Source organism: Bombus vosnesenskii, unplaced genomic scaffold (assembly GCF_011952255.1).
Source record: "Bombus vosnesenskii isolate JDL3184/JDL3185 unplaced genomic scaffold, Bvos_JDL3184-5_v1.1 scf7180000013305, whole genome shotgun sequence".
In the NCBI taxonomy this organism is placed as follows: Eukaryota; Metazoa; Arthropoda; class Insecta; order Hymenoptera; family Apidae; genus Bombus; species Bombus vosnesenskii.
The window spans coordinates 1,194,506-1,217,853 of NW_022882954.1; the positions used below are offsets into that span (position 1 = coordinate 1,194,506).

Below are 23,348 nucleotides of genomic sequence, written 5' to 3' on the forward strand. Positions count from 1 at the left end.
GCGCAGCTATCATGGGAAAAGAATTTGTGACCGTCGATAGTTGGAGCGTGCCAGTAGGCGGATGTTTTGGGGATGATGAGGAACATTTAAGCTGTCGATGTTGGATCTCGTTTGCGAGTTAACGCCACGACGATTGCCTAATTATGGAAATAATTTTCACTGTCGTATCGTCAGGAATTAAGAAAATACGATTTAGAAAGCTTTAACTTTTGGCAGAACAGAGTTTGTAAAAGTACTTGGGAAAACGATGGTTAGTGGAAATGCCTATTTGAACAGAGCAAGTAAATAGTTTATCGGTCTTTCGTAGGAACTGGAAGTATCAAAGATCTTTGCAAATAAACGAACAGTGTCAATTACGTATCGTTCTATCTACCCTGAGTCACAGAGGTATTCATAACCTTCTATCGTCAACTATACGATAGTTCGGTAAATATACACCGCTCTTGGAACATCCTATTATACGTATCCCGAGAAAGAAAACATCGATCGCATAAAGTCAATATGTTCGTGACTCACCGAGAATCGAGTCTCTGAAGATCTCGAGTAATTCTTAAACTTGCATATTGCGAAACATGAAAGTTTTCCTTGCTAGATAGTCGATTATAATCGATAAATTTTCATTGCAAAGGCTACCGATTAACTTGCGAACTAACGCTATTTTGTCGATGGTCGAATAGTCGAGTAATCGACAACACGCGTCAGACTTTCCACGATAAATCTGATTTTCTAAAAAATTCGCTTTCTTTGCTCGTATCGTTCTTCCAGCGACACTAACGACACGTAGGAATTGAAAGAGTTACGTTAGTACAAATCGTGACTAGAAGTACAGCGTATGCTTATTTTTCGAGCAACTAGTCGCAACGGTTGATAGCTAATATCAGTGAGAGCGCGTTTACCGGCACGACCATAGGAAACAACATTTTCAATGTCTAACAAACGATCGGAGATAAGGATCGTTATTAGTGGCGATACAATTGCCATTTGGCTGGAGAATCGAACGCAAAAATTCGACTCACCGTTGACCAGAATTTTACAAGCAGCCACATTTCAGCCAATATATTGCTCGGCGACGGTGTTTACGGTTTCCACGCTGAATACTTTCTGTTACAAAATAACGCGTTTCGTCGAAACACCGTGGCCCATTTGACGTCAAACGAGCTCTACTTCATTGGTATGCGAGAACACGCTGTTCCCGCGAATATCCTCGGAATATTTCGCGTTTTTCGGATGTCACTCGGAACCAAGCCGACGCGATCGTTTTTAATCCGCCTGCTGCTACTTTTGATAGCCGTAGCCTCGCTTTTTATCGTTTCGATATGAACGACAAAATAAAATTCCGACCATGAAACTCTCGCGTCGCGTTCCTCAACTATTCGGTTACTTTGGGTATTTGTCCATTGAGAAGAATTCTAAAAGGAACGAACGATATAAAACGTAGCTGTATACGGTTCTTACAACTACTAGCTATTCAGGAAGAGTCTAAACGATTCGAGAGTGAAAAGCCGGCGTTTCCATTGCGTAGTAAAAAAGTGAGAAGACAGGGCGAAATTAAATTGGCTCGTTTCCAACGGCGACGGGCAGCCGCGCGATCAACTTCTTTGCATAAAAATGGCCGCGAATTAAAGCTCCTTTGAAACTCGAACTTTCGCTAGAGCGTGAATAGCCGCATTGAGCGACAGCTTGGTTCCACGGGTCTGACAAGCGAGAGGGTGGTCGTGGCCGATTCGAATAATTTCACCCGACATTTGTACCGTGTGCACGTCCACGCGTTCAAGTCTCCGAATACGAAATTTTCGTGGCCGCGTTGGACGCGGGCGCCGTCAGCCACCGCTGCAACGTGACGCAACGCAACGTATCGCGATGATCCGATTCCATTCGATTCGATTCGAATTTCATCGTGTAGCCGAACGAATCGCGAAACGAGTGGACACACGCGCGAGGTGTCCGCTCGGCGTACGGTGCGCGTATATCGAACGAAACGGATGCGCTGGTTAAGAAGACACGAGAGGAGAGCGCGAAAGAGCAGAGAGCTATCCAAGTCTCGAGGAAATCTGACTCCTCGTAGGCGGCTTTGCGGTGCTAAGACGTCGCCTACCTGTGGCCTGTGGCATTTATTAAATCTTATTCTGGCATCTCCTCCCTTTCTTCCTCGTCTCGGGTTACCCCGAGGGATGTATCCACGCGACATTCTCAAGAACGTTTCTACTAGGTCCACGAGTCGTTCGATTTCACTGTCCTTTGTTGGGCGATTTATTAGAGACCTCCCCTTTTCCTTCTGCGACTGCGTTTTTTATATCCTACCCCTGTCTATTTTTTCCCAGCTCCTGCCACCTGCTCGTTCCACGTCAGACGATGTTTCGATTAAAAGACGCGGCTCGATTCAGCCAATGGCGAGCACACGGAAATCTGCGAGATCGTCCGGAGGGAGAGAGTCTTTCTTCGAGGCGAGAGGCGGAAGACGATTCAGGGGCGAGGAACTTTATTAAGTTCCCCGTGAAAAGTCTCCCTTCTTCTGCGCTGCTGAAAGAGGATTCGTGGGTGAGAGCAATATCTCGGTATAATTCGTCGACATAATTTCGAGACAGCAATCGTACGATCCGCTAAATAAAATCTAACAGATTCGGTGTATTAAAAGACCTTAAAACACGAAATTTTCGTCGCGACTGTTAAAGAAGATGACTGTGTAGAAAATTTGCAAAATACATTACGTAACGCGTACAGTATAGGCGTAAAAATACTCAACGATAGTTATTCAAATTATTTCGTGAGTCGGTATAAAAAACATCTCATAATCCACGAAAACGCGTACCGACTGGAAAAAACACGATACTTCTCGAACAAGATGGAGGAGGACGTCTCCTCTCGTTCCTGATAGATAGGCCATCTTCTTTATTTTCATAATATATTCCACGTCCGTGTAGCTGTCAATGCAGCGACGAACGGACAGATTTCACGGATAAAATAACCGTGGCCACGTTTGAAACACAGAGTGGTTGCGGTGGTTGGTCGAGAGGACGATCCTCGTTCGTCATCCTCGTGTGCGACAGAGCTCGCCGTTCGCTCGTGCGTGTTCGGAAGATCGCCTACAGTGTTTGCAAACTTTTGTAAAACGTCCTGGGTGGAGGAACGTCGCGTACGTTCCCTCACGTGGCGAACAATAGAGAGGAAGCTCCGTTTCGGGTACGGGCAAGAAAGGAACAAGTCCATTTCGAGTGAAATACGCGCGTAACTGCGCCTTTTTTCGGGGAGGCTCGAGCGAGAAATGGTGTCCAGAAACTGGTTGGGCCTGAACGGAACCCCGCAGCGTCCGTCTATCGGTCATTTAAGCCTCCCTTTCTGTCTCTACCATCTTCCTCTGACTTCTTTTTCCCTTCTTCCTTTTTAGAACCTTGGGACTCCGAAGCCTGTAGTCTCGAGTGGAAAGCAAGGATGACTCGACGTGGCCGCTACTTGCACGAGTCCGCGTTTCGAAACGAAACGTAGAGTGGCTTAGCCCGTAACTTAATCGCTGTATCTGAAGAATTCTTGTCACCGTTGTGTGTAACTGCCGGCTCGAGGCTCGTTGTCGAAGCTTTTTTTCTCACCGAAGTCTCGCCGCTGTAATAGAGAAAGAAACGACGGGCGCTTTCGTAACTCGCGGTATCGCTAACCATAAGCAGATAACGAACGACACCGTTGGAACGCTCGAGCGTTAAACCGTTACAATAGAAAGCTTAAAAACAGAGAGAGAGAGAGAGAGAAAGACTGTTATAAGAGAGACTGAAATGAGAACGGATGGAAAAAGAGAGGGAAAAAACAGACAGCGTATCTCGCGTGTATGCAGTATGCACCTGGATCGCGTTCCTCGTTGCACCGATATGGTCGCGTTATCTGTCGGTCCCGACCACCCGGCCGCGTCGTCGTAGTCGTCGTCGTCGTCGTCGGTCAGCGCACCACACACCTTCCACATATACACGTGTACGCGTGCAATAAGCGAGACAAGCGTATACACGCGTCAACGCGTGTACACCGTGGAAGATAGGTCGCAGGAAGTGGTAATCTCACGATGGAGTATAGCGCAGTCGCTTAGACGCGATCCTTTCTTCGCGATGCGGCTGGACGCCTGGATTACTCGCTCGTTAGTCCGGAACGTGGAATCGTCATTCGCACGGCGAAACAATAACGTGGCAGGAAGCTGCCGGGTAACGCGTGGGAGCGATTGAGAATCGGGACTGGAGGGTTAGAGGGAAAGGGGAAAGGAGAGAGAAGGAGGACGGTCCTGATTCAGAGAGGATCCTGTAGCTCCTTCTCCCCGTTTTTGGACGAGGAGCGAGCGAGTAATTCGCGACGATCGATCCGGCGAGTCGGTAAGCTAATTTCACGTCGAATAAAAGCGTCTAATGCCAGCCAAGGGAAAATCCGTTTAGCTTAGCCCAGGCTTCTCAAGATAAATTGGTTTCGGGGGATTTCTAAAGCGGCTTCTACGGCGCAGGAAGTTCGAGGGTGCAGAAGCGAGAGGTCCTTTGTGACTTGGGAGGCCTCTCTCCCGGGAGATTCCTCCCGGTGACGACGAGGATGCCGATGGAACGCCTGGACGCCGTGAATGTCAACCGTGACCCAACAATGGTCTGTGCTTAGGGTTTCGAGCTACGGGGGAGAAGAAGAGTCGTAACTTCTCCATACCTCGACAAAAACCTGTATTTCCGACCTGCCGTGCCGCTTCTGAAGACTTCATCCCGATAGATCTCGCTCTGTCACGCGTTGAAAAACACGGGAAAACAGAATTTCCTTCCCTCCCCTGCCTCCCCATTGGTCCGCTCTATTGGTTGTAAAGGCACAGTGGTCGACGAGGCTTCATCGAGAACGCTACATGTATTGGGAAACTCGATGTTACTCATGGGAAAGGAAGGTGGTCATACGTGATTCAGTGTTATAGTCAATTCTCTTGTTTATTTCGTTTTTAAAGATAGCGTAAAATTAAACGAACAACGACATTTTTTAGATCGAATGCATCCTGCTGAAAGTATTCGGGGAATCTGTATTTTTTCGCTCGCTTCTGCGTCCGAATAGAAGAACCAACTTTAGAACTTCCGTTGGTAACGAAGAGCTCTGTTTCAGAGAGTCTGTAGTCGTTGTTCTCGAAGACTTCGTAGAAACCATTCTGGTTGAGATAGAGACGAGAAAGCAGCGAGTTTCCCTGCTCTTTCAACTATTCCGTCGTGATGTAAGCGTTAAGCGAGAAGACCAGTGTAACGTCGACGTATGTACGACGATATACGTCTTCTTAATAGGTACGGCGACACGCAGGAAAAATTATACGAACCTCGATAATCATTGGGAATTTCATTTTCGAAAGTTTGACAGTGACAAGAGCTCGTAAATATGAGCTCTGACGTTACGATAATAACTTCATCGGTTACGTGTAATTGAGTTTCTTTCTGATCTATATTCGTAGTACCGAGTGCGTACTTCGGCGTCCGCATTTGGGAGCGAAACTGAACGCTTGCCCGGGCAGGTGACTTTTGCAAATCCAACCGAAAGAAGGAGGAAGGTTGAGCGCGATTGTGATGCCGATACCTGGCACATGCGAACACGAACTCGTGCGTATCGATATCTGCCCGAACAATCCATAAAGATCGGTTTCAAGTTTCGTTCGGCGCTTTATCTCATTCGGCACGCTTGAAGTTCACTTCAAGTCCCATTTCCAAGAATTGGTGGGCGCTACTGTAACATATATCGTGATCCATAAACGAAGTTCGATTCTTTTGTCTCGTCGTGGCTTGCCTCGGTGACCCCGCAAAAATCACGTTCGTTTGCGCAAGTTCCTGGCTTTCTGTCGGCGACGAGGACGCACAAGTATCGGCGGTAAAGGCGTTATTATGGAAACTTTCGCTTTGACGCTCACCCTCGGTCCGGTTACCCCCGCTTTCGACGACGAGAAAGAATGAAATTGAATCCTCGGAAAGGAGCGCGCCGCCACAATAAAGTCGCCGAGGAAAATTCGTCGTAGACGTCGATCGCCGTTCGGGAAATCGATGGATAGAGGCGAACAAATGATGAAAAAAAAAAAAAAAAAGGAAAAAAAAGAAAAGAAGAAAGAAGTTGCGCAAAAACTTTTCCACCGGGTCTCTCGCCGTCTCTCTTCGTTTTCTTCCGTTCGAGTTGCCATCTTCTTCTCTCTTAAATTATTCGTCGCGCGGAAAGTAAGGGTTTTCTGCGGCGAACTGCTCGCGGTCCATTCGAGCGGCGGAAAAAACGCTTTTTAACGGAGGTCGGCAAGTCTATTCGTGCCAGTGACTCTTAAAATTTAAGTTCGACGGCGAATTCTAGCCGGGGCATTGTTGCCGCCGGAACAATTCTTCGTTTCTCTCTCCCCTCGCCAGCCAGAGACTTTTCAGCTAGACGTTGGAAAAACTTGTGCCCATTGTCCGCGGGAATCTTTCCCGCGTCGGTTCGTTAATTAATATCCTTCCTTTCTTCGATAAATCGTATCGGGCTGAGCGAAGGAATCACCGTGCTCCGCTTCTCGAAAATCCACGGGTCGACTGACTGACTCTCGCTCGAATTGCTGAACCTTGCTGGATTTAATAAGGAGCGTAAGGCGAACCGTTGGCAGTTTTCTTTCGCACGAGTCCTTGGCAAGGAGCCATAATCGACACGCGGAGAGACTTGCTCGATTACTATATTACAGCCTGCTATGAAAGTACTCGGATAATCTGAGATACCTTGTCGTGATAGTGCGTCGTGATCGAGATGCGTGCAACATACTACAATCGTCTACGTTTTTATTCGCCGCGAATATAAATTGATAGAACGTAATTTTAGCTGCGAAGGTTGCACCTATCTCGCCTGCTGTATCCGACTCCGTTTTACATGCACGTGATCGTGGCTTTCTTGTATCGTAATTTGTCATTTAACGATATTACAGACTCGACGAGTTACAAGTTGTGCAATTTTATGCCCAATAGAACGATCGATCGACTTGTCATTCGTAAAGCTTCGTTTATTTTAAGCTTGGTGTTTAGCGAGGGAATTTTTTAGTACTACGCGAGAGGACTCAAGCTAGTTTCTTTATTAACTTCTACGTATTATGTTCCTGTATCGTGTACGTTCAATTTAAGAAACGACGCTTGCAAAAATCTTATTTTCTCCTGCTTCTCAATTTACGAAGTCGATCAATTTGCTTTCTAGACAGCTCACACGCACAACCTCGATACACACCAAACGTTTGATTCCCTGAAACTTTCGACCAGCTCCTTGGAACGATTCCTCTCGCACCCACAGATGAAAAGTCATAACGAACTACCTTTCTTGTACTCGGAATTACAGTCGTCGTCACTGTCGCGTTCCTCGCATTGGGGTGGCGCGAGATCGTAATCAGAACCAATCCTCTGTCGTTCGACGTTCCTATGCACCCGTGCTCGTTGCCTTGCGGGAAAAAAGCTACCCTCAGTTTCTCCAGCTATTCCGGGAGCGCCGGGGAAAGTAACCGTGGCCCGAGGGCTCCAACTTCCCTTTCGTGCCACAGAGACGCCGAGGACACGGCGCCTTTACAACAGGGGACATCGTACATTCTCTAGAACTCTGCTGGTCGAATAGACCGCGAACCTTCACGGTACTTTGCGGACAACTTAACGCGAAACTAATTGATTTTCTAACATTTCTCTTACGTCTTACATAATTAACGATGGTAATTGATACAGAATGTCATTGATAATCGCTTAAGAATATGTAGGTTAGGTGGGCTGAGAGGATTAGTTACGCTAGAGGCGGATGTCGAGATCGTAGGCAGTTAAGTATTTAGATATTCAAATGAACTTCAGAGAATGTATTACATTCATCGTAGAAAAAAGTTCATCGTAACAGATACGTCCAATTATCTCAGTCACGCTACAATTCAAAGAACTCATTGTTGGGGAACGAGCCATTCCTGTACGACGTATACAGGGTGTCCGGTAAATGATCGACAAGGAAGTGATTCATTCTAAATAGGTAAATTGAAAAGGCGGAGACTTATCCGCGAAGAAACGTGGCAAGTGTTTGATTTTCATGGAAAAATATGAATTTGAATATTAAAATGCTGTCATTTCGAGTATAACAGATTGAACGTATTTGTGTACAGGATATCTATTAGAACAAATTATGTTACGCGACGTTATCAGCTAACGGTAATTTTATAGCGTGCAAATCGGTAAACACGCTGTACGATAATGCACGATAATGCACGCGATATGAATAATAATAGATAACCAGCGTGTATAACCAGCCCGTTGCCGGGGTCGCGATAGAAGGCAAGGCAGAGGGCGCGACGTAACGAGGAAGGGCGATTAGCATTTTATTGGTGTCGCGTCTTGCAATAGCTTTGGGCAGAGAAATAAACGAGGGAGGGACGTTAAACTTCATCGTCCATCGGACACGCCTTGTCGCTGCAGGTGTGCTCCGCTAGGTCGTTATTTATTGCACGGGCCCTCGCAGCCACCTACAACACGGCTGTTTCGTTATTTATACGTTGGACGCGATGCTCATTTTTGCACTCACACGGTCCACGCTCGCGGAATTTCGTCCGCAGATCTCTCGTTGGGAACACACCGCACAGTCGTCCGTCTGTACGTTTGCAGCGTAGCTGGAGGGATCGCGTGTGGACCAGGACGACGTGTCTTACACACCGCGTGAAACCCTAGATGGGAATTGTTCGGCTGCCCCTTGGCGTGTCCTCCGAGTCGCTAGTCGAAGATACTGGATCTTGATAGGAGGTAGGTCCCGAGGAACCGGTCGTGACTGTACCTACACGAGACATCATTAATGCCACCGTGGAACGAGCGCTCCGAAACGAAAATCGTCGGCCGTGGCCGGGAAGGGTGACTGCCGGGTGCCTCCTCGGGCCGCACGATTTCTCTGTCTGCCGGGCAGCAGGCCGGGAACGGAGGAAAAAGGAGCAAACCGGTCGCGGAACGAGGCGAAACCTCTAGGACGATAATTAGCGATCGAGGGTCCCGGGGAAGACTCGGGCCATCTCGTTATCCACGCCACGGCGCCCAGCGTGACGTCATCGCGCGTGTGGTGAGTGGCGACTGCCGCAAGAGGGTATAAGGTGGTACGCGTCGCGTGCACGCACGTATACGCGTAAACAGGTGTGCATGTACTCGAAGCTGGCGTTCGCGCGAACTACGGCAGAAAGGAGTGACAGTGGTGGGAGAAAGTAAAAAGGAGAAAGGAGAGAGAGTTGAAATAGGATAGAGGAAGAAAGAGAGAAGAGCAGAGTCCAAATACACGTCCGAACTGACTCTTCTTACACAGCGTATATGGCGCGAGCGTATATACATAGAGAACGGGAGAATCCTACGCTTGTGTAAAGTATCCAGTGGCGGAGTGGCGGAGGCAGAGGGGACGCGAGGCTCGCCGAAGCGTCCCGAACTCGACCGAAAGGCATCCCCCACTCTAGACGCCAATACGGTCGGAGCTTCGCTTTCGTGTTTCCTCGGTTGCATTCACGTCAGTGCGTTCTGGACCGATGTTAGGGGTGGTTCGTGCTCGGTACGGTGACTCGCACGTGTATCTATACCGCATCGCGTTTGTGCCTCGTAGTGGCTGTCGAACGAACGAACGAACGAACGAACGTGTACGTACTTATCTCGCACAGCCAGTGCGGGAGCGTGCGCACGAAGGAAAATATTTGGAGATACGTGGGTCCGGTGTCTTTGTGCGTGGATGGGAACGCGGACGTAGGGACGTAGCGCGCGTTGTGTGATCCGCTGCCGTGTGTAAGCACTCGATTGCTAGCCGTGACACACGTTACCCGTGCACCGTGCATACGTTTACAGAGCCGATTTAGAGTGGCGGGCAGCACTGTGTGTATAGTGTGTAGACGCGATTCCGACGGACGGAGGTTGGTCGTTTGGTGACGACCAAAAAAGAGTAGAGCACACGAGCAGAGAGGGAGTCCGGAAGGAGCGTCGTGGTCTCTCGTACAGAGTATAGAGTAGCCGAGTGGTGTTTTCTGGACTCTGTACCAGCAGAGCTATTCCGTTTTCGTTCGCCTGATAATGGATTAATTTTCGCCGGGGCAGTTCACCCCGGCGGCAGCGTAGTCTGGAGCAAGAGCACGCAGTATCGCGGCAGCAGCACTCAGCGATAAATCAAGGTGAGATCCGGCTTTGTTTTCGAGAAGGGTGTTCCGATAGCCGGCCTGCCATTGACCAGCCTCCTCGGCGAACCGTTTCACGTTCTCCTTTTCTTCCGTTTCGCTCTATCCGTAGCCGGTATACCCGCGATTATCTCCGTCCCTCCACGGCCACGCTGCAAACGAGCATCCACGAGCATGCAGCATATATTTTGCGGCCTCTCGCTTCCGTCTCTCTCTTTCTATCTCGAGTCTTTTCGATCCTCTCTTCTCCTTTTCCTCTCTTGGTCGGCTCGCGCGGGTCTCCACGGACTCTTCTTCTCTTCTCGTGCATAGGGACGAACGAGAAACACATGCACGCAAACTGCCGAGCCACCCTACGCTCTCTCTTTCTCTTCTTTCCTCGCTCGTTTCTGCATTCTGAATACCGAACGACACAGACCTTGCTTCCAATTCCCCTTCTATTTCATTCTTCCGATGCCTATATACGCGAATCTCTTTCCCAAAACCCTTCTTCTCTCCCTGACTCTCTTTGGCTGTTCTTTTAACGTAAACGCCCGCCGATCCTCTTTTCTCGTGTCCCTCTCCGCGAAATCATCCATGCAAATCGCGACCGATGGTTTTGGTATACACCGAGGGGATACGGAGCTCCTCGGTAAACGAGGCAGTCCGAGCCTTTTTCGAAATACACACCAGACGCTGCTGTCGCAACGACGCTTGCGGTTATGCCGATTCCTGCTTGTATCTACCATTGTCTCGTACCGTATACGTATTTACGCAGAGTCGACTATTTGCGAGTACAAATCGGTTTCGTTACAAATTGAGACGAACAGCTACACGTAAATGGTAGAAATATGGTTTTTAATTCGATGGAGCGCGAAATAATCTGGACAGTTCTAGAGAGGAGTCAAGATCAGCGCATAGTTACTGTTATTATATTACGTTCGTTATACCGTATTCCTTTTTTTAGTACGTATATATATAGTTAAAAGTAGTTAAAAGAAAGATGCTTCGTTACGAGAAGAACGAAAACTCGCATATTTACGAACGCGCGCGATCCGGTTTAAAGCGATACTTCCGACTATTACAAAATGTCGTGTATCTTATCTTTATGATTGCGCGATAGAAATTTTTATTTGAGGAGGAGGCGTGATCGTTTAGTTTCCGGTTAAATTCCATTAATTCTGATCGTTCGAATCGTAGCAACTTTGTATAGGATATAAACATCTTGTAGAACGATTCTTGGCAGCGTCGATATTCAAAAGATTAGTTTGGTATTCCAATGTGACCGAGTCGAAAACAGAAAAAGATGACATTGCGAAAGGAAACAATCGTAAGCTGTTGAAAAGAAGTGAAAGTGGCCGGTGTTTCTGTCAGGATTCGAAGGCAAAAGAAAATCGTCGTGGAACGTGTTCGATCTTCGCGCTGTGTGGCCACGTGACTCGGTGATTTTTGTTTCGGTAACAAGCGCGTCGAATACATTCCATCTGTCCATTGTTTCGAACAGTCGATGTTTTACTCTAAATTGCTCCGTTTGCGACACATGCCGATCGTAGAAATTTCCCGAGTTGCTATTTTTTAGTTGCACGGTTTCCCGTATACAAATAATAAGGCTATATGTAAAATATTTGTGAAAATTTCTACGTGCACAATGAACGAGTATCGGCGCTATCGCGATTCCTCTTATCTGTAAGGTCTCGCTTTCTAAAATCGGAATTGGGTTTGTGGTGAGTCATTTTTAAATTAATAGATAAGTGAATTCTTATGATTTATGACCATTATCTTATTTACCGTGTTTTTGCTCGCGGATAAGATTTTTATGCAGCCGTCTGTTTCTTACGTTAGCGTTGATAGGAATAAAGATCGTAATATAATAATAGTACAAGAATATTAAATTCTGTGTAGAGGTTGTTTCTGATTCTTTTGGAATTTTAAGAAGAATGCAACGTAGAAACACGAAATTATTATAGTTGATAACAACATCGTCGACTAGCTGTTTTATACAAAGATGAACGTGCATTTTAAAACCGTAGAATTATTTCCATGTAATTCGGACTTCTTCCTTCTACTAAGATTTACGAATTTTAGGAAATTTAATTTAAACTTCGATCGATTCGCTGATACCCGAAAGGTCAAGGAGTATTTAGCATATCAAACAATGATGTAATAATAACTTAGTCAATTTCGTGTTTTAATGTATTTTAATAGTTGCGTAAATCGATGCATATACAAGCACGCGAGTATACTCGCGGCCGGTCAACAACATTTGTGCGTGAAAATACGAGTATGCTCGCGACGGGTCAACAATGTGTTAACACATCGCGAACCAGAGGTCTTGTCGCTAGTTGTTTTCAGATGCCAGGTATTCTCGTAGCGCTTCGTATATTTAAATTACTTGTTACATAAATTTCAGGGGAATTTTGTTAACGTCCTTTGGAACTACACGAGAATCTATTACGAAATATGCAATTTACGATCTTAACTCCTACTCGTTTAATTCGACTTACAACCGTTAAATAATTATTACCTTAGCCTGAAAATATTAGACAACCGTTGTTTGTTCGTCATCTTCCTGTCTATTATACGACAGATGAGTAATCCGTGCGAACATTTTGACATTTAGAATCGTGTACGTTATTAATTGGACGATTAACTTTCGACGAAGGTAATATTTTATAATTCTAGTTATGGAAGCGTACGACCATCGCGAGGACTAGAGAGTTATAGCGCGAGAACTCGAGAATCATCTTCCTCTGTCGTAAAACTACTTAATTAGAAATGTTTAATAATTCAAAGCTATTCGATAAGTCGAAATACTCCTAGGAATATTCGAACTCCATTGTAATTTATTAATGGTACATGTTTCTTCTTCTACGGTACAAATTTACGATCCGAGAAAAAGAATAGAAAAGAAACAAAATGTTCCATAGCCAGAAATATTGGAATATTTCTATGCTTAGAGATCTATCCATCCCGATGGCGAGAATAAATTTGCGAGTCTTCGGGTAATCGGCTAAACGAAAATGACAAGGCAACACGCATCTGGTGCATTTACAACCCCATCGAGAACGTCTAATTCCTACGTTTCAATTAAACCCTCGTCAAGATACCACGCAAGAACGTAACAGTCCGTAGCAATCAATCGTCGAGCGAGAAAGAATCGCGTTTCTCGCGGTCGAGTTGGTTACGTGACGCGAAGTCTGGCTGCTGTTATTTGCATAAACGTAGGTTCGACGTGCATAGACGTACATACACGCGTCCTTGATAGAAGTCCTTATTCGAGTCGTAGTCTCATCGCGTATGAATAGCAGGTACGCAATTACGAGAGCGCACAGATGTCATCGGCAAACAAAGTTGACGAGGCTGGTCGTCTCGTCCAGGGCACCGATCGTTACAGAGGGGGAAGATCAGCGCTAGAACTCCGGATGCAGTCATTTTCAACGTTCTTCTCTTCTTTTTCTTCCTTGTTATCTCGATATTCTTATTCCTAGAACTTTCACACTTGCGACGAGTTCTTATATCTTTGTTGAAATACAAAATTGACGTACAACATTTCCTACTTTTGTTCTTCCTTCTCTCGATTTTTTTCTTTTTTTTTTTTTTTTTTTTTTTTTGAATTTAGATAAAGAAACATTTCGTTTGCTTATTTCATTAGAATCGATCGATAGAATATTTATTTGTTTAAGTGTTAATCTATCGTCGATCTCTTTTGTTTTCTCCAGTTTATTCTATTTTTGTTACTACCACAGGCACGTAGTTTCCCAGAAATTGCATTCTATTTTTTGCACGCATTTTTATCCTCGATTAATTACGAAGCTAACGAAAGGTATTATCGAATATGATTCGACGAGAGAGTAATATCAAAGGTACGGTACAAACTCCGAAAGCAGATCATACGTGGTAAAAATGACCGCAAACGGAGCTGTACGATGAAACTCTCTCAGGTTCTGGCGTCAACGAAGCGAAAACGGTTCCTTCGTGTGTCCCAAGTCGTAACAGTCTACCGCTGTGTACCCTAACAACGTACCTGCTAGTATTTTTGTATCGTCGATCGTGAAACGAACCGTGAAAACGGCAACCGAGAAAAATGGGGAAAGTCGTTAGACCGAAAGACACCGTGAAAGCGAGGCGCCTACAAAAGAAATTCTCCTTTTTTACTTTTTTCCCCGGCTGATTTGGCCGTGCTAATTGAAGCTGGATTATCGGTGAACCAGTATATAAATAAACGCTCTTCTGATATCCCCTTTGATGGGAAATGGTCGCAAGTCGATTGTCGAGTCTTGGAGTATCAAATGCACGCGTGCTTGATGAGTTATTAAATAGATTCTCTTTAAATAGCAACCATATAAATAGACTTTCTTCGGTCTCTTTGATTCGACGTCTTAGATGCGGTGTCTAGCGTTGCCGTGCGTATATTTATTCGAAACCGAGTTTCAGACTGTCATATTTCCTACTGGAAAGTTTCAAACTTGTTGTATATCAAGTATTACTTACGATCTATTTGACAAATTCAACATTTATTTCCAACTTTTATCGATTTCTCGATCAAGACGCGCAAACCAATTTTCCTCGACTCTCGTTGATCCTCTTCGCGCGATTCCCACATTTCTGATAATTACACTTTAAGGAATTCTACAAAAATACTGTTGTATGTTTTCAGATTGGCCTTAAATTTCAGCGACGTAGTCGTGACGGTCGTGCTTCGTACTAGACTACCGATATTGTGTATATTTGTACGAAAGTTAATTTGAAAAATTGAATTTACATACTTTTTTGCATGTTGCGTACATTCTGAAAATATGGTACCTCGAAATTTCCCATGAACGCTTGAAAATTCGCAGTCTACTCGTTACAGCGTTAATAAAATTCCATTTAACACACACGATATACACGTACGAGCTTCCTATCGCGACTGTTCGAATACTTCTGCGAGCCACTGTATCGTTTGGCGGATAGCTCTCAGCACCCACGTAAAAAGAACGATCGTTTCGACCACCTTTCCGGATGCCGTATGGTGACAGCAGCGTGCACGCTCGTTTTTCGAGTTGACACCAGTTCGAGAGTGGTTGGCGGGCGCGTAAAAGGCGTGCGAATCGCGCGAGAAATACTGAGAGACCTATGGTCGCGTCGACGCGTGAGAAATGACGGGCGGGAAAGCGTGCAAAGGTAAACTAGACGGCACCGAACCGGGACAGCGATAATTAGTCATGTTGCTCGAGTCGACGGTGCCAGTTGCCAAGCCAATAAGAAGTCGATCCTCGCTCGTTTCTCGTGATATATCGCCACCCAGGTGGGTGATGTCGCGTCGTCGACGTCCTTTTGGATCGTTTCAGGAAGCAAGGGACAACGGGATGAATACGTTCTTCGTAACTACCTCGTTCCGCCCGTTAAACGCAGCCACGTTTCTGGTTAAAATATAGGCTTCTCGGAGCACAGTCCTCCGAGGAGTTGAATCGACGATGTTTCGAGGTTACGCAGAAAGTGCAGGGTTGCTTTCAATGGAATCTCTCGATGAATCGTTGCCAGATACGAGTCAACGTATGTTGAGATAGAGCGCAGTTTCGTACATTGGATATTGACATTTTGCACGAAAAATGAATACCCAGCATGGTAAATGTTTTGTTCAAAATATAACAGTTCGTCAAGTGCGTCTAGCATCCTGGTCGATTATTGTACAAATTTTCTATACTTGCCAACGGTTGCATCTTTTCGCAAAGATAACTGTGATTAACGTATTCTGTAGTTTTATTTAGAATATACGATTGTGTATGGATTCCTTAGACTTTCCTAGGCTTCCGTGGTGTTGTCGTTAACCAAAAACAAGCAAAATCACTATTAAATTTTATTAACGAAATAGCTCCCTTCAAAGGATTACGATAGAAATTTCCTAGTAAATTAAATCGTATGTATACATAGTAGTTAGCTGTGTAAGTAAATGGTTATTAAACCATACGTTATAACGAAAGCTTCTCTAAACTATACCACATACTCTCTACGACCATGATAGCTGTTGTACGACAACTTCAACAGCTAAAAACAATTGTCAGCTAATTTCATATTAAATTTCACTTTTCTATGAGAAACTCTGAAACCAGAATAATTCAATATCACCACGTATGTCTGGTTTCATGTCGGAGGCGAACGTCGACATCCGCCAGCGGCGTAGTCGTTTTCCATCCGAGAAAGTAACGTAATGCCGGGCGACGATAATTAACGCCTGCACACGCCGGTTTGCGTGGCTCGACGAGGCTCGTAATCTGAAGCTTGTAAGTACGCGGGCGCGTTATCGCGACAGGGAAGAGGAGGATGCCCGGGTATCTGATAGAGAGGCGATATTCGAGTTCCGCGACGGGAAGAGAAACGCGACTTTACGCGGGTTTATCGTGCCGCGTTTCCGTTCGAACGACACGCAGGAATAAATATCGGGCGAGATTTGGTGGCGAGACGCGCGCGTGCGCCAGGCGAAGAAAAAATATACGACCGCAAATATCTACGTCGCCTGGTGCAAATTTAACGAGAGCGCGGAGACTCGCTGGAAGGCAGGAAGGAAGCTGCCGCTGCCACGATAGTCGTAAAAAGCCGGAGAGATAAACGACGCCAAATCTTCTTTTCCATCCTCCGCGTGTTTTCTCTTTTCTCTTCGTTCTTTTCTTTTCGTTTCTTTTTCGCTGGGCAGATTTGATCGAACGAAGTCCAAGACAGCTCCGTTTTTAGCCTCGATTACGCGCTAGCTGTCGAGGTCGCTGTTGGAATAATTGCCGCTCCGTAGATTGTTCGAACGATGCTTTTTTACAGCGAGCAATGGTCGATCGATTTGTACGGTCTGCGCGCACACCACGGACGAGAGAAATATTTTTCGTTTGGAAAGTTTCGATAGACGCGCTTGTTAACCGGTGTCCCATTGGCAAAGCCGTCGTTCTCGTCTCGATTCGTTGCCATCCTCTTGAATATCTTTAAGATATTGGATCATCGTACTATTATTCGTTCTATTCGCACTTTAAACTTCATTCTCTGAGATATATTTGCAAGGTTTATTATATCTTTGAATCTAACAGGTTGTTCTTATTTTAGCTAGGTCGTATTAAAATATCTTTATTCTTGGATATCGGGTAAATCTTTTTCCCCGGTGACCTTCGATCTTTCCCTTCCGATAACTTTCGATCGAGGAATTTGCTCGAAGCAAAGTCGAAAAGCTGATGCGTGACTTTGGGTTTGGTTTAGTTTGCTTTGGCTATTCCGCTTAATCGCATGTCCGAAGATATATTTCGACCAGTCGAAGTTTTCGACATTTACTCCGAGAAAAGTCGTTAATCGAGAGTTGTGCTATTGCCTTGCGACAAAGATCAAACGTTCTATCGATTTAGACAATTGGAAAAAACTCGTTAGAAAATATCAATATATCGCATACTAGAATCGATGGTGCGCGCGCTCTTTCAAAGAAACAACTGTTTCTTCTTGCGCGTATTCGTTATCCCTATATGTACATACACACGGAACCACGTGATTACACACGAGAGTTTTTCACTGGAGCGTAGAAAGCTACAACAACGCCTATGCGCTCCCATAACCTGTTACTCTTCGTTCCAACTTTCTAGCTTCCATTTGTCATTTTCTTCGACGTCTCTTTTTCCCCTCTCTGGCTCGATCGGGTGGTGTTCCCGCGTTTTTTCGCCGAGAATGGACCGATCGAACCGAACGGGCGCCGCGTGTGTCCCGTCATCGTCCGTGCGTCGAGAGGACGAAGAAAAGAAGCCAGGGCACGAGTCGCTTCTCGGGATAGTACAGGTGAGAGCGAACGAGAAAACGAACGAAAAGGAGAGGAGGACGGCCAACGGTCATTATCGGCGACGACGTTTCGCGCGTCGTCCCACTTGGGCCCGGGCAAAAAGCCGCGTTCCACGCTTTAGTATCCGGTAAACCTACATCTGGAGGTGTCTGGCATTATGCGAACGGGTTCCCCGAGAATCCATGGCCTTTTTTGGTCCACCCTCTTCGGCTCCCCTGGCCCGTGAAACCCCATGAAAGGCAAAGGTGAACGGTCTGTCGGCGAAGGCGGTGTGAAAAGGCCGCTTAATGAAAGAAAAGAAAATGTTTGGAAAGGGCGAAAAGCGGGCTGCGAGCCTGCGAGTCTCTTTGTGGGTGACACGCTTTCAACCGACGGACAATGGTTACATTGGATTGTTCTGGAAAAGAGAGAGAAAAGGAAAAAGAGAAAAAGAAAAATTAGACCGTGCTCGCGGATCGGTCGGTGCGTCGAGGAAAAAAAAAAAAGAGAACAAAAATAGAAGGGAAAAAAGAAAGGACGACGGTGGTGGTGCGTGGTGGCGGGAGGATCGCGAGGGGAAGGTTATTATCATTTGAATCGCGGGGATCGTTTCCATTCACCGGCGACTTGCCCGTCCTATCGACCGTCGACTCCAGCTTATAAATTTATTCAAGCTGGATGACGCTTTAATTGACGACCATTCGGCGAACACATTTTATAATTCAACCGTTTCGCTCGGAAGCGTCTTCTCTCGGTCGCGCATCGAACGCTCCACTCTTCCGTACTTCGCTGCTTCCTGATTTTATTGGTTTTCCACCGGCAGAGGCTGTTTCGGAGTACGGAGAGATATCGCGCTTTCTCTCCTTACTTTATATTTATATTTACGTGATATATATATATATATATATATATATATATATATATATATATATATATATATATATATATATATATATATATATATACTTGCAGAATCTTGGTACGCGTAGTACGTACAAACCGAGATTACTTCGTAGAATTTTGTTATTTTATACCTAGCTGTCTTCGTGTTTTATCGCCTGGTTAGGACGTTAGAAGATCGCGAAACGTTAAAGCGTTCTTGAGTGTTTTAATTATGGGGGAAACAAGCGTGTTGTTGGAACAAATTAGTTATTTCGCGCTTCTGCGGAAAGTATTCGTTTATTATCTAGTGCCTTTTTATGTATCTCTTTTTGCAGCGGGTAAGTGATAAGTAATCTGAACAATTTAAACTAAATATGTACTGCGTTACGGTCGGTGACTTTCAAGCACTGCCATTAATGGACTGGCGGATATAAAATCTGATAAAGTCGCATTATCAAACGCTGACCGATGTTATCGCGTCGCCGTGCTGATCCAAAGAACGCAGCTCCGTTTTAAAAGAGCGTGACCTACGGGTAGCTTTTTTCTCTGAGATTCCTTTTCAAGCATGCTGCTACGACTTCCTATCCTAACGAATATAGGGTTACGTATCAACGTACATAAAAATTAACCAAACGTGGATCAAGCGCACGGACTCGACAGAAAAATTTAACGAGTAAAACAATCGCGCGCTATTGTCAAATAACTATAACTTTCGCGGCTGAACCTACCGATCAAACGTTTATACGACATAAATATGCACAAACGTGAAACAAAAAAAGAAAAAAAGAAAACCGATGGACAAATTCTACGAATGAACGAAACCTTGCCAGGCGCGATAAACCAACTTAACCTTACGTACCTTCTACGCGAGTATTCGCTCATCAACTACGACGAATCCAACGATATCCTTGACGAAAAACCGATAACTCGCGCCTTGCCAAAGAGGAGACAAAGTCGAGAGATAAAAAGGACCTCCGGATCGCAACAAATTCTGTTCGTCTGCCGTTTTCGCGATCGCGGGACACGATACTTATTTATTGCGTTAATTACAGCGGATCTGCCCTCCCTTGTTATACACGCCGCCTACTATCGTCGCCTCGTTATTGTAAGCAGCCGAGTATAGTAGACGAAAGGGGATGGGTTCTCGGTCGCTGGTACGACAAAGAGAGACAGACGTCTACACCGTGAGCTCACCAATGCGCGTAGCGCGTTGTATCGACGACGGTGTTGGTGTAGGCTCGTGCAACTTGCTTTTTTCGCACATCGTCGAAGCATTGTGGTTAAATGAATTATTTTTTAACGAGGCGGCATTATACCCGCGTCGCCGTTGTTCCTCCCCGTTGTTTTGCGGAAAAACTTGCCAGAACGGCGTGTCTCGCTCTCTGCCACGGGACTTTTTCTCTTCTCCTTGCCACGCCGCCGCCCCCTCTGACTGAGCGAGCGCTTTTCATGTCGCGTCAAGCTAGCGGCAGTCGCCGCGCCTCCCTTCCCGCCACCCTTCCACAGCCTTTTCCCTTTCTGCGTGCTCCACCTCGCCGCTCTGCGAACTCGTACACACAGAGGCAAGCGAGAAGAAGCGTACGCGACACCGTCTCTTTGACTCTTCTCCGTTATACCGCCGTCTCTTTCCCTCCGATGGCCAGGTGAAACCGTAATCGACGTACGCGAGAGGCACAACCAACCTTCTCTTCTCTTCTCTTCTGGTTCTCTGTATGCAGCTCTGTTTCCCCCGTTCCTCGGAATATGGAAGCCCGCGCACATTGGATTAACCTTTCCACGGTGCAACGCATCTCGCTTAATGAAATCGCGTGTTAAATGCCGAATAGAACGGCAGGAATTAAGTATTTGCCTGGACGTTGCTGGCAAAGTATCGGGACACGTGTGTGCGTGTGTATATGTATATCGGGGCGGTCTGTCTGTTGAGATCGACCTGCTGCAAAGGGGTGAACGGAGAAGGGCGAAGGTTTGGATTCAGCGTGCGAGTTTTAATAAAACCAACGGTTAAACGGCGAACACAGAACGCTGGTATTAAAATTGTACATCGTACGCGTTTTGGTACATTGTTCGATGGAATCTTGTAGACCCTGATGGCCTTTCGCGCGATTAAGCATTCACGAATTTTAATAAAACGGTATCGTTTCGCAGATAAATCGGAGAACGTAAATCGTCGAGAAGCGAAATTCTTTGCGAACGGTTTACGGGTTTTTTGTTCGTCGTTTCGAGACGGGCTCCTTATCGTGGAGAATTATAGTCTAGGAAATGGGATTTCGTGGATGTTTGGTTAGGTCAATGGAACTAAGTCATCGGTTGTTAAAGTCAGCTTAAAAGTCAGGATTTATCAGAGTTCAAATTTATTTTACAGCCTTGCGCGTTCTTCTCTCTTCGTTATTGAGTCCTTTTTAGATAATAAAACCTCCTAATTGGTAAATCTTTATTTCTGTTTGCGCAGACTTGTGGTAAACTCGTGATCGCGTTTCTACGAACTTACTTTTATCTGGTTTCGAGCGTCCCGATGAAATTGAAAGTCAAAGGAGAGCACGTTATGAAAGCCGCGTACCGCTGGAGGTTCGTTATAGCGTTAAGAAAACTAGTCATATTCAGCTACAAGCGGTTGTTTTAATTAATTCAAATCGCTTGACAAATGGCTTGGATTTGTTACAACGTTTAGGATTAATATAGAGATTATTGCGCGCATTTATCTTCGTTCGCGGACAACAAGACCATCGATATCTCCACGCGTGACAGTTTAATTACCTTCTTCGTATCGTTTTTGCCGTAACATTTTCCGCTAAATATTTTGTTTCAATTTTCTTACTTTCATATTTCCAGTTCCACCGTATCGATCTATATTCCGGTTCGTAAGTTGCGAGTTGCCTACTTTATACGTTCTTTGTCGATTCGCGCGTCTGTTGGACCCGTTAAGAACAAAGTAGCGAAATAATAAGTGTACATTGCGTAAACGCGTCGACCATGGAAAAACATAAATAAATCTAATTTACATACTGATTCGTTGAGATGCAAAACGCGTGTTGGAATAATGGATACTTCGCAGAAGCTCTTTACAGTCAGAGACGCAAAAAGAATTTCCAACGCATCGACTAATCGTCGTAAACTACACCATCGTAAAATCGTAGAATCTGTAGGTGGAAGAAGAATTAACGACAGAGAAACGTGCAACAATTCCTTGGATTTCTCTTTCATAATCATGATTCGTTAACGCGAATCGGCTGAAAAAGATGTTTGTAGTACGTTAATTGACCCTTGATTGATAACTCGCGTGAAAATTTAGCCGAGCAACGTTTCAATCGAAGATTATATCCGAAAATTAACGATTAACTTTGCGTTAAGATCAACTCGTATATACGATATTTCCGATAAATTTATAACGTGAATTTTCAATTTATGCTCGGCCTTTATACTACGAATATTGCCTTTTAATGTCGTGACACAATTGATGCGTGCGACGTTAAAGGATCGTAGCGGTCGGAGTTCGACGAAATTGAGAAAGAGAAAACGCATACTCGCATCTCACTCGCTATCGCGACGTTTCAACAAACGCAGCATCAGTTAAGAAATACACTTTTCGCTGTCTATGAAAACCTACTCGATCGGCCAATTACTCCTCGCAAACGTAACAAACACTTCGCGTACCCACTTGCCGCTTAATACGCGAGTTCCATCCACGCACGTGTACTCGCACACGTATCCGTGCCATACACACATACTTTCACTCGTATACCCACACGCGAAGAAACAAGAACGAGATTCGCGAGTAGATAGCTCGATGGAAACGAAACGAGCGAAATTTTCCTCCGACTTTCGCGACATTCGTCCGGATCTCGCTCCCACGCGACTTTCCTACGCGCCAGGCCCACTTTTCGTGTACTTCGGCTTACACAATTCCGCATAATTCGCGCGCTCGTGCCCCCTCGACTCGTCCGTGTGGGCAGCAACCCAGCAGCCAAGCCACGATTCGAGGAACACACCGGCGAGAGCCACCACGTATCTGCATAACGGGTGCGCGCCGCAAAAGGGTCGAAAAAAATGGCCGGCCAACGTGCTGCTCGTGGTCGTTGGTCGTTGTCTTCTTCGTGGTCTCCTCTCCTCGAGCCATGCGAGTTAACACCAGTTGCGAGACGACTACCTCTCCCTCTTCCCTGCAGCGAGAGCCTGGTTTGCCGGCCGTTTGCTCGGTTAGCTTGTTCCTTCGTTCAGCCTCTGCCTTTCGCGTGTATTTCTTTCTTTTCTTACCTCTTCTTCCGCTCCTCCGCCTCCTCCTCCTCCTCCTCCTCCCCCTGCTCCCCCTGCTCCTCTTTCTTCCTCCTTCTCGTCGAGTCTCGTTGGTCTCTCCTCTCCATTTGACCGTGGAGCGTCGTGGTATAAGTCTGGGACCATGGCCTGTGGAATCTGCATCGAGACGCCAAGAGGTCCCCTTCGAGAGGTCAGGAGTGCTCCGTGGATCCTGGCCGGATCGCCGATCGTAACTCTTTCCGTTCGAGGAGGGTGGAATCCGTGCCGGTCGCCCCGTCTCCTTCCACGAATGACCGATAGATAAATAAAGGAGATAGCGCCGCGGTATAGGGGAAAGAATTGTTCCTTTGT

General features: G+C 45.8%; 1 protein-coding gene across 3 annotated transcripts in view; it reads left to right on the plus strand.

The window, feature by feature from the left end:
* Nucleotides 1–23,348, plus strand: part of LOC117234416 (frizzled-2-like) — a 126,232-nt gene that overhangs the window by 66,301 nt on the left and 36,583 nt on the right. Inside the window, exon 1 of one of the 3 annotated variants that reach the window (XM_033495581.1) lies at nucleotides 9,470–10,120. The exons of the other annotated variants lie outside the window; for them this stretch is intronic. The gene's annotated coding sequence lies outside the window, so the exon portion shown is untranslated. Of the gene's footprint in view, nucleotides 1–9,469; nucleotides 10,121–23,348 lie in introns of those variants that run through there. 3 annotated transcript variants of the gene reach the window in all.